The sequence below is a fragment of the Marmota flaviventris genome, chromosome 6 (genome assembly GCF_047511675.1).
Source record: "Marmota flaviventris isolate mMarFla1 chromosome 6, mMarFla1.hap1, whole genome shotgun sequence".
Taxonomy (NCBI): domain Eukaryota; kingdom Metazoa; phylum Chordata; class Mammalia; order Rodentia; family Sciuridae; genus Marmota; species Marmota flaviventris.
The window spans coordinates 46,845,059-46,861,462 of NC_092503.1; the positions used below are offsets into that span (position 1 = coordinate 46,845,059).

The 16,404-nt window shown below is 34.3% G+C and overlaps 1 pseudogene; it reads right to left on the minus strand.

Moving 5' to 3' along the window:
• Positions 1-353: 353 nt before the first annotated feature.
• Positions 354-15,950, minus strand: LOC139706205 (amine sulfotransferase-like; annotated as a pseudogene).
• Positions 15,951-16,404: the final 454 nt, after the last annotated feature.

The following is a 16,404-nucleotide window of genomic DNA, read 5'->3' on the forward strand; positions in this document are numbered from 1 at the left end:
TGGGCAGAGAACGTGGATTTCCCCAGAACGTGTTTGTAGACGGCTGGTGTGAGTTCGGGAATAAAGAGTTGCTGTTTGAATCTACAAGCTGTGTGGTGGCTCGTGATTGTGTGCCCAGCCAGACTGCGGCACAGAATCGTCTCTAAATATATTTCCAAGTCATGTTTTATGCTTCCTGTTTTGCCATTTTCATGCAGGGTACCAAAGCTGCAAAAGCATTTTAATTTCTGATTTGTAATTTTAATTATTAAAGTAAAACTAATTTTTTTTAAATTTTAAAGAATTCATGGCAACTGATCTAAGCATAGTTTATTTATTTTGTTAATGAAGTTGTATAATTAGTAATAGGCATTACGTATGTTATTATGTATGTTAAGGTATAGCATTTGATTAGAGTTTATATGATTCTTTTATAGTTTGATTAGAATTCTACTCCTCATTTATATCCCAGACGAACTTGAGGGGAAAGTCTTTCATTTCCCTTTGGAATATCTGGTCAAATCGTTCATTCTGCTCCACAGTAAAATGATGTTTCCAATCTCCAATGGTACCTAATGGGATAAGAACATGAATGGCACTTTGGTGAATAAAGAACACATCATGTTAAAGACTGTCTCAACCATTTGAACCCATGTGTCCTATTGTCCCAGATGTGGAACCCCTGTCAAATTTAAATGGAGCAACCAATATACCTATTTTTTTAACTTTCTAATAACATGTGAATATTATTGTGTTCACAGAATTTAAAAATTGGAAATTAATGGGTTAATCTCTTTTCAACCAAGCTAAATATTTATTCAGGTCCACAGGATTGGAGACCTCATCTTTTCTTACACAGGAATGATTGAATAAACAATCTAGGAACAAAATAATGCAGTAAAGAGATTGAAAATTTACTTCCTCATATGTTAGCCTTTCCCACTCTGTGATCCTTAGGAATAAAAAACTATAAAGATACGAATATATTAGAATTTAAAAAGTATTTTAATATATATACTCCTGTATATATACTAAGTGAACCTCATACTAAGTGAACCACATTTATCAACTGTAATATAATTCTTACTAAAACCCTCCAAGATAAGTATTTCTTTCTTTTTCAATTTGAAAAAAAAACAAAACAAACAAGACTCAAGTATTTTCAACCTATAAAATCAAAGTCATATAGAGCACCAGAGCTTCTCTTTCTGCATCTTTTTTTTATACAAGATTAAACCATCATTATGCCATTCTTTTTCGTGGGGGTGAGTACCAGAGATTGAACTCTGGGGTACTCGACCACTGAACCAGTCCCCACCACTATTTTGTACTTTATTTAGAGCCAGGGTCTCATTGAGTTGCTTAGCACCTTGTTTTGGCTGAGGCTGGCTTTGAACTTGCATTCCTCTGCCTCAGCCTCCTGAACCACAGGGATTACATTATGCCATTCTTCTTAAGTGAAAAATAACTTGGCATTTCCAGCTATCAGGTTCACATGTATAGATATTATTATTGGCCTTTGGAAAAAGATAACAAGCTCTTAGGGATATGAGAATTGCTTTTTATCTACTGTAGCTGAGGAATTAAAAGGGAGAATTTATAATAAATGTCATCAAAAAAGGAATTTTAAAATATATCAATATCTAGGGCAATTTCCACAAGTTGTTTATACAATTGTTCATAAATTAATATCCATCATCCTATTGGTAAATTATGAGCCAATTATGACATAAAATGTGAATAAAGTAGAAGTGAAATGTTTAAAATGTTTATACACTAAATGATTAAATCAAAAATTAACAATTTGAAGCCAGGTGTGGTGCTGTATGCTTGTAATCCCAGCAGCTGAGGAGGCTGAGGCAGGAGAACGTTGAGTTCAAAGCCAGCCTCAGCAAGGGTGAGGCTCTAAGCATCTCAGTGTGAGATCCTGTCTCTAAATAAAATACCAAATAGCAGCTGGGGATGTGGCTTAGTGCTTGAGTGCCCCTGAGTTCAATCCCTGGTACTATACTACTACTACTACTACTACTACTACTACTACTACTACTACTAATAATAATAATAATAATAATAATTTGAATATAAAGGGTATCAGTTACAAGGAAAATAATATTCATTCTTGACAACTACTTCAAGCATGTAATAAGATCACAGTAAAAATGATTTCAAGGACTTTTTGAAGTAACTGAATTCATAGCAGATAGCACTAATAAGATATCACTCTTTGTGACGACACATGGGAACACAGTAATCCAAACCTCCTCCCAGCACAGCAAAACACACATTAAGTTTACTCCTTAGATTATTCTAGAAGAAAAAAGGGAACATAAGGATTATTATTCTAATTTAATATACCTGACCAGGCTCATGTGACTTAGAAATAAGGCAATATTAATTAAGCAAGTTAATGTGTCAGTTTGTATACTAAAACACTTAGGTTTCTTGAAAACCTCTTCAGACCTACTCTCAATTAGATGCTTAATTTCTCTAGGTTCCAAATGTCACTGTTACTTGGAGAGACATAATGGAAGCACTTACTATTTCTCCTAGGTATCAAGGACTTGAATGACAGCTTACATCTTGCTACTAAGAACTACTGAATAGTACCTTTGCGCAGAAAATTTCCTTCATTGTTTCTCACTCCAAGTTCCTGTTTTACAATATCATCATAATTTGCTTGTGGATTAGTCTTCATGTTCTGAAATGAAGCCTGTTTCACAACAGTATCCACAACTTCTTCACTAAGTTCTTTCTCAAGAAATCCACAGATTTTCAGCACTGCACTTCTGAGGTCCTGAAAGAGTCATGAGTATGCATGAGTTACAGCTAAACACACAACATTTTCATATTCTAGTGAAATTGATTGCTGGAATGCAAAGAAGTGTCATCATATGAACCATGCAGTTTGTTATGAGAAGAGAATGGGGAAACAAACTGACATGATTATCTCAATTGATGCACAAAAAACATTTAACAAAACCCAACATCTTTGTATGATGAAACTCTCAATAAATCTGCAATGGAAGGAAACTACCTCCACATGAAAAAGTCTTATATGGAATAGCTAACAGCAAACTCAACTAAAAGAGAAAGATTTTCATCCGAGATGTGGAGTAAGTTCAACTCCATTTTTCCACTTTTATTTATTATGATACTAGAAATACTAGCTGGAGCAACTAAGCAATAAAAACAAAAAAGGTACTGAAATAGAAAATAAAGCAAATGAAGTGGTCCCTGTTAGCACATAAGATTATCTTTTACATTGAAAACCCCAAGTACACACACACACACACACACACACACACACACACCCCAAAACAAACAAACAAACAAAAAATAAAACAAAAAAGACATTAGAACAAAGAAATTTAAGTTGTAGAATAAGAAGCCAAATATCTAAAAAGTTCTACTGCCCAGAATACATAAAGAATTCTTACAAATCAACAAGAACAACAAAATCAGTCCAATTAAAAATTGGCAAGGGATTTAAACAGAGATTTCTTCAAAGTAGATATACACATGTCCAATAAGTACATGAAAAGCTGCTCAGTATCACTAATCATTAGGGAAATGCAAATCAACCACAGTAAGGTACCACTTCACACCCATTAGGAAGGCTATTATTATTTTTAATTTTAAAATATTTTATTTATTTTTTACTTCAATATTTTTATTATTAAATATAAACCACAACAGAAAAGAATAAGACCAATGACACAGAAAACTTAAGATTTATGCATGTTGGTAGAAATATAAAAATGCTGCAAATGCAATGGAAATAGTATGAACCTAAAAACAGCATTACAATATGACCCAACAAATCCACTTCTGTGTATGTACCCCAAATATTGAAAGTTAAAGTCTCAGAGAGAGATTTGTACACCATGTTCATACATCATTATTCACAATGCAGAATATAAAAGTGATCTATATGTATGTATATGTATGAGATACACAAATACAATGTAGTACATATGTACATTGGAATATTATTCAGCCTTAGAAGGAAGGCATTATGCTACAAATGCATGAACCCTGAAGACATTATGGTAAGTTAAGTTAAATGAGCCAGTCAAAAAGGACAAATACTGTATGATTCCACTGATATGATATACTAAGACTAATCAACTTCATAAACACAGAAAGTAGAATGTTTTTTTACAAGACCTACAGGGAGCTGAGACTGGAGAATGAGGGATTATAGCCTTGTGAATATAGAGTTTCAGTTTTGCAATATGAATTCATTTTAGAGTAGGAGAGTGGTGATGTTGGCACAAGAATATGAACATACTTCATGCCACACAACCGTTCCCTTAAAAAAATAGTTAAAGCAGGCTGGGATCGGTGGCTCATGCCTGTAATCCCAGGGACTCAGGAGGCAGAGGCAGAAGGATGGCGAATTCAAAGCCAGCCTCAGCAATTTAGCAAGGGCTAAGGAACTCTGTGAGACCCTGTCTCTAAAAAAATACAAAATAGGGCTAGGGATGTGGCTCAGTGGTCGAGAGTCCCTGAGTTCAATCCCTGGTACCTGCCTCAAAGTCGTTAAAGTGGCATATTTTATGTCATGGATATTTTATCACAAGTAAAAAATATACTTTATGTCATGGATATTTAATCACAAGTAAAAATTTCAGTGGGAGGATAAAACCTAAACAGAATTATTATAGGCAAGAGTACTTAACTGGAAAAACTGTATCTCAAAGAGGTTATAACAATTTTCATGAGAAAGAAACTTTTCTTTCAATTCAAGAAGCAAGGATTTCTTTTCTGAATAAAATTAAAAAAATGAGCCCTCAACTAAAGAAACCTGAATCCCCTACCCCTATGAAATGTGAACTTCAAAGTGCTCGATACACTATGTGCTCACAAGAAATGGAGATGGGTTGGCAGGTTGGGGACAGAGGATACAGGGCCTTGCTAACTTCCTGAGTATGTTAGTTGTATTCTTGTAGGGGAAAAAATGTAGTGTGAGAGGATGAATAAAAATAACAGGTCCACAGAAAAGGCTCAGGGGTTACTCAAGTTGAACTGGGCTAACTGGGCTGTGCAAAATAACCACACAAGGGACACAAATACCTTTTTCTTTGGGGTCACTGTGATGGCTCCTCTGACCTTAAGGGTCCACAAGAAGAGAGAGAGTGCACATGCCCTTACCCCTTTTATTGAGGAGAAGCTATTCAAATGAGGCAAGGGGTCAGGTTTCAGGGGGCTGAGTCTATGTTCATGATGTCCACTGTCACCAGGTTGACTGACACCTGGGTAGGCCACACCCAAAGGCACAGTAAGAGAAGGGGACACACACAAGGCACTTCCATGGAAGATTCTATCCTAAACAGGGCAAGGGGTTATATTACAAAAGAACAGGTGAGCATAGCTTCACCCATGGGGCTGTAGCAAGACACACCCATGCAGGAGACACCAACCCTTGAACCCAAGAAGGGTGGGGAAAGCTCTGCCACATTTCTGTGATTGAGCACTTCAGCACCCAGAGGAGGAGTGTGACTCAGTCACGAGCAAGGTTGGTCTCCCACACCACAGTTATTAACTTATTTCTACACCAAACTTGGGTGCAGAAAAAAATAATAAAATCAGGATATAAATGAATACAAAGGGATAAGAAAATGTGAACAAGCTCTAGCATAAAAAAGACAATAAAAATAGAACTATAGATGTTACAAATGTAGAAATATCTGAAAGAATTTCAAAACAGCTATACTTGTCACATACAAGGAAATAAGAGATAAAATTAAAATCTTTCCCCAAAAGCTAACTATTATTAACCAAAGTATCAGATAAACCCCAGCTTGTTAATTGAAATGTAGACTTCAGTGAATAATTTTAATGGAAGATGAAACACAGATTGTTTTAGTCAGGTTTTTCATTGCTGTGACCAAAAAATCTGACAAGAATAAACTTAAAGGAGGCAAAGTTTGTTTGGAGACTTGCGGTTTCAGAGGTCTCAGTCCATAGACAGCCGGCTCCATTCCACAGGGCCTGAAGTGAGTCAGAATATCACGGTGGAAGAATGTGGTGGAGAAAAGCAACTCAAGACATCACACCAGGAAGCAGAGAGAGCTCCAATCAGCTCATGACATTATACCTCAAAGGAATATCCCTGATGACCTACCTCCTCCAGCTCTACCCTACCTACCTGCCTACAATTACCACTCAGGGGATTAATGCCTTGATTAGATCAGGCCATTTATCATCCTATCATATATCATCCCTAAACTTTTCTTTCATAGTCTCACATATGATCTTTTGGGGGACAGGTCATATCTAAATCATAACATAGATTCAGAGAATCTTTTCTAGGTCTTGCTACAGTCTTGCACTTTGGCCAATTCTTCAGAACACCAGCTGTTCCCTAATTCTACTACCTATTACTGTCCAATATTCTGAGCCATATTCCACAAAACGGTTTTTCATGGTAACACAACGGGCAGCTCTCTTCTTTACCACTGTATTTGTGGGGTCTCCAAAGACAACTGCCCCACACCCTTCAGGTATATATGCATTTCTTTCCAAGAGGCATCAGCCAGTTCCAATATGTTGAAGGAAAAGATAACAGGATTGGAATGATTAAATCTCTCATATTAGACTCCCCCCAAAGGGGAGTATCATTTCTCTTAAGATAAATTACAGTATTTCCAGAATTTTTACATTTTAAAATACACATGTGAAAATGACACACATTCCAGAACCCCCCAATAAACACCCTTTCCTCATTTTAAACCTTGTCCTTCCCCCAATGGTAACCTCCATCCTCATTATATGATAATGAATTATTGGTCTTTTAACTTGACTTTTTCCACCTAAATATGAATCTTTAAACATTATAGTTATAATTGCTTCTAGTTCAATTATATACCACTCAACTCTACTTGTGACAGGAAAGTAGAAAATAATCCTGCATAGTCATTAAGGTTCTAGGGCTACTACTACTAATTAAGTGAGAAATGTGAAAAATCCTCTGAGAGAAACTGCCCTGAGATTACACATCTTGCTGGGTTTATCACTGGAGAAGCAGGCATGGGCAGTGTTTCGTAAAACTACCAAGACATTTCCAAGGGAAGCAGCAGACAAAGGAAGACTCCAAAACGTATTCCAACTTTGATGAATACCTAATGTTTTTTTTTAAAAAAAATATTGTTTGCATGTTGATGTACCTTTATTTTATTCATTTATTTAAATACGATGCTGAAAATAGAACCCAGTTCCTGACACATGCTAGGCAAGCACTCTACCAACTGAGCCACCACCCCAGCCCTGAATATCTAATTTTTGACAACATTGTGAGGTTTCTCTAGAAAGAGCTCTAAAGCGGAAAACTTGAGTTGACCAACGTCTATATTCCTTCTCTCCTTTACTTCCTTACTCCATCCTACCCCAATCAATTTTATCCACATTCATTCTTCTCATACATTCTTTTGTTCTTTTTGGTATTGGGAATTGAATCCAGGGCCCCTTAACCCCTTATCCACATCTCTATTCCTTTTTATATTCTATTTTGAGATAGGGTCTCATTGAGTTGCTTAGAGCCTCACTAAATTGCTGAAGCTACTTTTGAACTCTCAACCCTCCTGCTTCAGCCTCCCAGGCTACTGCCATTATATTCTTTATAGTGATGATGTTCAAATTAGTGGCATTAATATCTAAAGGCAGAAATCTTTTTGAGTTTGATTTGTATTTTTCATTTGTTTCTCACTCTATTCATTTGATTTCTTCTAAATCACTTTAATCTTCACAGGTCAAAAACAATGTCATATTCAAGCTCCTCTGATCCCCCTCTAACCCAACCCTGCCTCAGAGTGCCCTAAACACCTTCACGAATGAGACCACTATCTGCACACCTGCACCAACTGGAAATAAAGGAATCATCCTTGATACCTCTCTCTTTATCATTTGTCCTTTGTACAATCCCTTTTTTTTTACATCTTAATTGTGCCTCAAAACTCTGTATTCTCTTCATTCATAATGACATTACTCCAATCCAAGGAAGCACTGATGTTCAGTGGATTAACACACTGGTCTGTGTGTGTACTGGATTCCTTATACTCACTATTTTTCCTTTTCAACTCTGAATGGAAGTAATATTCAAAAATATGAATTATGTTCTATGGCTACCCTTCTTAATAATTCTTTAAGAGGCTCTTGACTACTTTTAACTTTAAAGAAATCACTCTCATTTACATAGCCCACAGATCTTATAAAATCTGGCTCCTACAAAACCCCTCTATATTAATCTTTCATCTCTTCAACATTGTTCAAGTTCTTCCCTTAGGTCTTCAAAGGTGTCATGTATTTTCCTTTTTCCTTATAAGTCTCTCCCATTTCTTTTCTTTCTGTTAGCTCTTATTTATTTATTTCAGAAAAAAAGACCATCAACTATATTAGCTATTCTCAGTACATATGCACATTGACATTGTAGGTAGACTTTTCCTTAATAATTTCACTTATTACTTTTGAACTACATATACTAGCTTGGTGAGTACCTGTTTTCCCTGATAGATTATGAATTCTGTCTATAAAAGATTCAGTCATCTATTACTCAAGATTCAGTACCAGTCACAGAGCAATCATTCAGTGATTTTTTAAATAACTGAATAGATGATGTACTAATGAATCAGCATATCAATCAGAGACCACAGAACAATAAACTTTAACTGTATTATGTTTGAATTACACAAAATTTTCAGTCAGTTTTGAAACTTTCACCAGCATATAAGCATCCTATGACTTCACATGAGAACTAGTTTTAAGATTCTCTTTAAAAAACAGGAAGAATGTGCCTCACAGGGCTCACCCTCATCTATAGCAAGAATTATCCTGTCTTTGAAGTGGCTTCTTTCCCCAGTGTCATGGTGTTCCTTGATGAACTTTCTTAAGTGTAACAACCATGGAAAATGTTTGGTGTATGGTGTATCCTCAAAAAGAAAAAAAAAACTAAAAACAGAACTACTGTATAATCCAACTGTTACATTCCTGGGTATGTATCAAAAAGAAACAGGGTCACCATACAAGAGACAACTCACATGCCCATGTTTATTGTATCACTATTCACAATAGATAAGGATTCAGCCTAGGTGTCTATCAAAGATGAACACATAAAGAAAATATGGTGCACACACACACACACACAACTGGACTATTATTCAGATATAAAAAATGAAATCTTCCAGCAAAATTCATGAACTGGAGGAGATCATGTTGAATAAAATAAGCCAGACATAGAAAGACAAGTAGCACAAGAGGCACACGTGAGAACAACAACAAATAATGACTGAAAGTAGAATCGTGAATACTAGGACCTATGAAGGGTCCAGGGCGAAGGGGAGGTAAGAGAGTGGAAGAAGGGAGATTGAATATGATCAGTGCATGTTATATTGTCATATAGAAATCAGATAACAAAAGCCGTTAATACGTAATTAATATTAATAAAAATGATTTACAAGATTGGTATCCTAGATATTTGAGGTTGCCTTTAATGCTACAGTTGTTACATGATAACCATGGTGACTGTGTGTAGTGAGAAGGCACCCTTGAGGAAAACCAGGAATAATTAATGGATAAGCAGGAAATTAGAACCCCCACTCGCCCTCCAAAAGCCTATGAAATATGTATGAAAATGACTAGGAGAATGAGTTTTCCTGAAACCAGGAGAAAAAAAGGTTTAAAAAATAGAATTTTTAAAAATACTTCTTATTACCTTTTTCATATCTTCATAGCTCATGAACTGAATATTGAAGTCATGTCTGTGTTCATACCAGCCTCTTATGTGATCAAACCAACAACTTCCCACCACTGTGCAAAAAATAATTAGTAAAAAAAAATAAAAATAAAAAAATAATTAGTAACAAGGTGGAGATGTTGCACTTATTGAATAGCAAAGTATTCTGTCTTTTCCTCCTTATAGTCACAAAAACAAAAATAAAGGCCCAACCACTGAACAACTATATTACAGTTTTGAAATGATTACTGCTTAGGGGAACAATCATGGTTTTCATAGAGAAGTGACCATGAAAAGCGACTTTATGGATGTAGGAAGGCAGCAATAAAAAAATGAGAATGCCCCTGGGTCTAAGTTTAAATCAGATTTCTTTAAAGCAAGTTCCTCCACTTTCCTATATCCACCAGAAAACACATGTCCATTTCTTCTTATTCTCTAAGATTTCTGGATAGCAAAGCTACCTGTTTACAATGAGACAGAACCTGAATATAATCTTTAAATGAGTGAGATCCTGACACTTCTCACTACAAGTCCCTTGCAACTTTCAATCCTCATCAGTAGTGGAGTGATAAACTCCACCATGGCCCTAGAAGGCTTCCCACAGGTCCAGGAGAGAGTACACAAACACCCTGATCATTAGCAATTCTGGAATGTATTGTTTTAATTATATTTGTAGCTAGTTTAAATTGATAGAATATTTGTAAGCCTTTTATGGACTGGTCAAAATGTTTCCTAAACAACATGCCTTTGAAAACTTGACAAGACCCACACGGTCCTGGCAAGGAAGGAAAGGCCACTGGGTGGCAGACTAAGTTGATGTGTCATAGTAACTACTCAAGAGCATCCATTGTACAATTGCCCTTTTCCATCTCTCTAAATATCTTCCCTAAGTTCCTTGATAAATAAACTCATAGTTACCTTGTCCATCTAGAAACATTTTCATAAAATTCTCAAAAGTTTCAGAATTCTTTAATATAGCCACCCAATTTGAATAATGAAAATAGGAAACCAAAACATCTTTAGGATTTCTGTAGATATAAAGAATCTGCAGGAAGAATTATAAATAATATTAACAATTCCAGCATATTATTTCAAGATTTTAACAGTTGCATCATATTCATTAGCTGAATGAATCATAATCATCTTAATCCATTCTTCTAGTCATGGAAAATTAGGTGTTCTCCCCATTTTTCTCTATTACAAAAAGTGTTGAAATAAATTCTTTTACTTATAGGACAGAAACTGTATAAAAAAATTAATATGAAAATACCACTAATGAAATGTTGAACCAAAAAAAGGCCTTTCACAGAATACACAATAATTATTGTCAATAACCTTTCAAAACAGGCTTAATCTCATTACTGAGTATGGACATGTAGGTTAAGATCACTTTAACATATCTCTTCATAAATAACACATTGAAACAATTTAAAATTCTGATATGTATCATTACTAGGAGGAAGTCAAAACACGTCCATTAGCAATTTAGCAGGAACTGATACACCTGCTTTCTTCAGAAAATATAGCCCCATCCCATAGAACTGAAAATCCTTGTACTTTTGGCTTTGCAGTTCCCTACTTGGATATATATTCTAGGAGAATTCCTGCATATGTGCCCAAAGGCCATTCTCAAGAACACGAATAAAAGCATGTAGTGATATGCAAATTCTGGAATATTCTAATTTTTCTATGAAGAGAAAGTACAGATCTGATAGAACTACTTTCAGAAGTTATATTATGCAGCAATGGAATTGGCATTTCAAGTCAAGAACAAACATGTGGCAAAGTCCCAGAGAATTAGAGAATAAGGAACAAAATGAAATTAAGTAAAATTGTAGGTCAAATGATTTAACAGGATGTCTCATAATTTGTTTTCAAAGACCAACAGAAAAAGAACTTTTGTCCACTGATGCTCATAATAGAAAAACTTCAATGGAAAAGTTCCAGTAAATCTGTAAATATTTTGATTTAGCCACAATCATAGTAGAACACTTACAGAGAACTGTCTTTAACATAACAATAAAAGCAAAAATAAATTTATAAAATTGATTATTAAAATTTTATTTCATTTAGTTTTTAAAATTTGTATAAGTATCCAACACAGAAAGTTTATCTCCTTTTCTCATGTATGAAACATATTACATGTTTGAAAACTGATCATGCAATTGACAATTAACTTTTAAATAAATTTCAAAAATTAGAATATGTAAACACCATTGCCCATGATAGAAAACTATACAAACACTTTCAAACTAAAAAAAATCTCAAAAGAGCTGAAACCAATTATAAAAGTAAAACTGAAATAACAGAGTTTTAAACATTAACAAAATCATATCCATAGTTATACTAAAAGTGATATCCTTTTTAAAATGTTAATATTGACAAAAATAAATGCTGGAAATAGGTAAACTGAACATTTAATTAAAGAAGATGGAAAGATATATACTAAAATGAGACAAATATTAAAATGAAAGTATACATCCAGGAAAAAAGCTAGTTCTTCAGAGGGTGAAAACCCAGTAAAATAGAAAACTCCTTATATCCCGAAAATCTAAAAATAGGAGAATATAAAATTTTTATCATTGCAGCATGAATGCAAATATATAACCACAAAATTGGAGTAAATTGACAAGATTATTAAAAAGTTATACTTTTTTCTATGTTAAATATCTACAAGTGGGTAAAAAGAATAATAAAAGGTACATATTGATGGTATTAAAGTAGACCTGATAAAATAGAGCCATAGAATGAAGCTCGAAGAATGTTGGTATTTTGCAATGTCTGTTTTCCCAGAACAAATGTCTCTTAAATTAAAATCCACATTTGACAAGCGTTGTGGAACTACACTATATTGTAAAAAGTTGATAGAAAACTTTTCCTTACTAATTGACACAGAAAATTTTAAAAAACTATTCTGTGTCAATTAGTGACTCTTGGGACAAGTATAATGCAATATTCATATATAATAAGCAGTATAAGATTTAATTTATAATCCTAAGAAGGTTTTAATATAGCCAGGCTTGGTGACACAAGCCTATAGTCCCAGCTACTTGGGAGGCTGAGACAGGAGGATCACAAGTTCAGAGCCAGCCTCAAAAAGAGAGGTGGTGAGGGGCTGGGGATGTGGCTCAAGCGGTAGCGCGCTCGCCTGACATGCATGCTGCCGGGGTTCGATCCTCAGCACCACATACAAACAAAGATGTTGTGTCCGCCAAAAACTAAAAAAATAAATATTAAAAAATTCAAAAAAAAAAAAAAAAGAGAGAGGTGCTGAAAATATATAACCACAGAAATGAAATGAAAGAGCAAAACCCTGTCTCGAAATAAAATACAAAATAGGGCTGGGGATGTGGCTCAGTGGTTGAGTGACCCTGAGTTCAATCCCATATCCCCCCCCCCTCCAAAAAAAAGGTTAAAAATAATGTTAGCTAGGAAAAAGCTGGAGGGTATTTACATAATCTTTGTTGTGGGTATTGTGTTTTCTTAGTAAATCACCAGAACCAGAAGTCAGGAAAGAAGTATTAAGAGTTGGGTTACATAAGGTTAAAAGTTTTAAACCATTTTTCAGAAAAGTCTTTTCTTTTTAAAGGGGAAGACTTTGCCCCAAGTAAATATTCCACAAACAGTAAATAAGAAATCTAAAGAAATACGGGCAAAGAATAAAAAGGTTATTTAAAGGCCTATAAAAATATATAAAAGGATAATCTTATTAAAATTGAAAGATTAAATCACTCAAAAATGAGATTACTTTCTTACTTAGCATATTAGACAAATTTGATAATTCCCATTATTAGTAAGCATGTGAGGACAGAGGCATTCCTACATGGTATTTGATGAAGTATAATTCATATATCATAAAAACAGTTAGATAATCCCTGTCAACACTTAAAATATAAGACATTTTAATTTGTAAACTTCACATTAATTGAAACATGGCATGAGAATTAAATTGCAAGCCTTTATAGGAATGTTTATTACAACACAAGACATCCATTGGCTGCAACTTACCTGTCCATCAAATACACATTAATTATTGCAAAGCCACACAATAAATTCTATGAAACCATAAAAAAGAATGGCATTCATGGCCAGTGTGAAAGAATTTTTGTTATATGCTATAGAATAAATTGCAAATTATATCCACAATTGCTTGTTACAGGTATAGTTTTTAGGACTTTTGTATATTTTTATTGTGGAAGGCAATATCCTAAACATACAATGATTGTAACATTTGGAAAACTGTGGTTTAGTGAGGTTGGGGAATCTACTTAAAGCAGGTTATTTTGTTTGTGCAAGAGAGAGAGAGAGAGAGAGAGAGAGAGAGAGAGAGAGAGAGAGATTTAAGCTGTATGACATACTTTAGCTTTTTTGTTCTTCAGACCTTTTGGAGCTAAATAATATGGGATGTGGGAAGTGAAGATTCAAGGGGATGGCATTTTGATAAAGTCCAAATTATGAGTATTGTATTCAAAGAAGGGAGCTCTATCTATTGTTTTGATGTCTTCAGTTCTGTTACGATGCCCCTCAAAATAAATCAAGCTTAGTATCTGCTGTGTCCAGATGGTACCTGAAAAAATAAATCATCTTGTTTTCAAACTCAATTAGTCATTAAAAATTAAGTCAACAATAGTGTCATTCACCATAAAATCATTTCAGCTTTCTTTACTTTTAAACACTCTATGTATGCTAACAACTTTGTCCAACTTTCATTTTTGTCTCTATGAAACATTAAAGTTAATAAAGATAAAATCAAAGACTCTAAATTCCTTTATCTCTTGAAGAGCTGTGTTTGTTCTGATTCCATGACAGTGATGATTTGGGTTATTTCTGCCTCTCCTTCTCTGTTTCCTGCTCCATGTTAGGTCTTTTTTCGTGTTTTTAACTTTTTCCTTAACTTATAATAATTCTACATATTGATGGGGTAGAGTGTGATATTTCCACACATGCATACACCCTGCACTATTCACATCAGGGAAATTAGCATTTCCCTCTTTGTGTCATTTTTTATGTTTGGAATCTTGGAGCTTATTTCTTCTATATTTTCTTAAAATATGTTATTGGCTACTGAGTCCCTCTTGACTATATTTTGTAGGTACCTGTTTTTCTTTCATGAAATTCCTTTTTCAGAACTTTACCCTTTAGAATTATAGACAAATTAACAAAATTATAGCGAGTTCACTTTCCCCTCCTTTTCTCTTTACCATGTAAGGTGGTTTTGTAAACTATTTAAGCATCCAAGGATGTCAGGAAATAGCAGAACTTGACATGAGCAAAGCAATATATATATATATATATATATATATATATATATATATATATATATATATATATATGACATTTTTATTCACTTATGTGGTCTAACCATGTATGACCAACTTGCTTGTGGTATTCTGGGGAAACTACACTATAAATGAGCAAAACATTGTATGTGGACATTAATAACTTCAGCTTTACCTCTTAATCTACATGGGCCACTCTAAAAACTCAAACCAAGCCAAGTATCCTGCCCTGCTGAAGTAGAAGTCACTATTACTCTTCTTAGTACTTGTTTAGCCCAACAGGATTGTGTTTTACTACTTCTTTGTAATGATGGTCTTCACAAATCTCAAAATCATTCTTATTTTATTTTCTAGTAGAACTTGCTGGTTGAAAACGTTTTTGAGAATCTTCAGTGGAACTCAGCTGTCATGGAATACTTCTTAAGAAAATGAAACATCTTGGAACATGATAAATATCTCAACCCATGAAGCATTTACAAATTAGAGAAAAGATAAGTTTGAACTGTGTCAGGTCTGTCTGGCAGACCATGTCAACAGGTCAGCATTTACCCAGTACCTGCTCTTGGCTCAGCATTATATATATATATATATATATATATATATATATATATAACAAAATTGACAATATATCCATTGCAAATGGGCTTAGGTAGTAGAGATTTGAGATTCATCTAACTTTTTTCTGATCCTTAATGGATATATAAATGTAGGTCAGGCTGCTTTTGATATCTGAAAAAGAGCACATTTACACACACATACGCACACACACACACCAAAGAAAAGCAAAAGTTATGATTGTGAATCCACTCTTTATACTTACCTGATTTTGGATATGTGATTATGAAGACATCATCATCTCTAATTTCAAAATCTTCCACATTTTCTACTATAGGAATATTAACTAAAGACCTTTCAAAATTGTAGCCTTTAAATTCAAGTAAGTATTCCTCTGTGTTGTCCATATTTTTTCACCTACAAGTGCAAACATAAAATTTCAAGTTATTTTAGAAGTGAATAATAGTTATTGAGTGGTCAATATATGCCTAGCACTATTGCAATGTCTGATGTGTATGAACATACTAATGACACTAACCAGAACACATATATGAATGATTTAAAACTTCACAAAATGCCAACATTGTGTATTGCTAGCATCAGTGTTTTAAAGATGAGGCAGCAGAAATGCTGAAAAGTGAGACAACTCTTCTTAAAGATCCATGAGGAACAGATATTATGATCCTCAACATAGAGAAGAGGAATTAACTCAGAGAAGTCAACCAAATTATTTAAACTTGTCCAGCTAGCTGAACTGGATAGATTGGAGAAGGCATAATTTGGCCAGAGAATTCATACTTTTTACCCAGAAATTCTTAGTGTTTTATATTTTTATTGCTTATATTTTTTGATTGTTGTAGA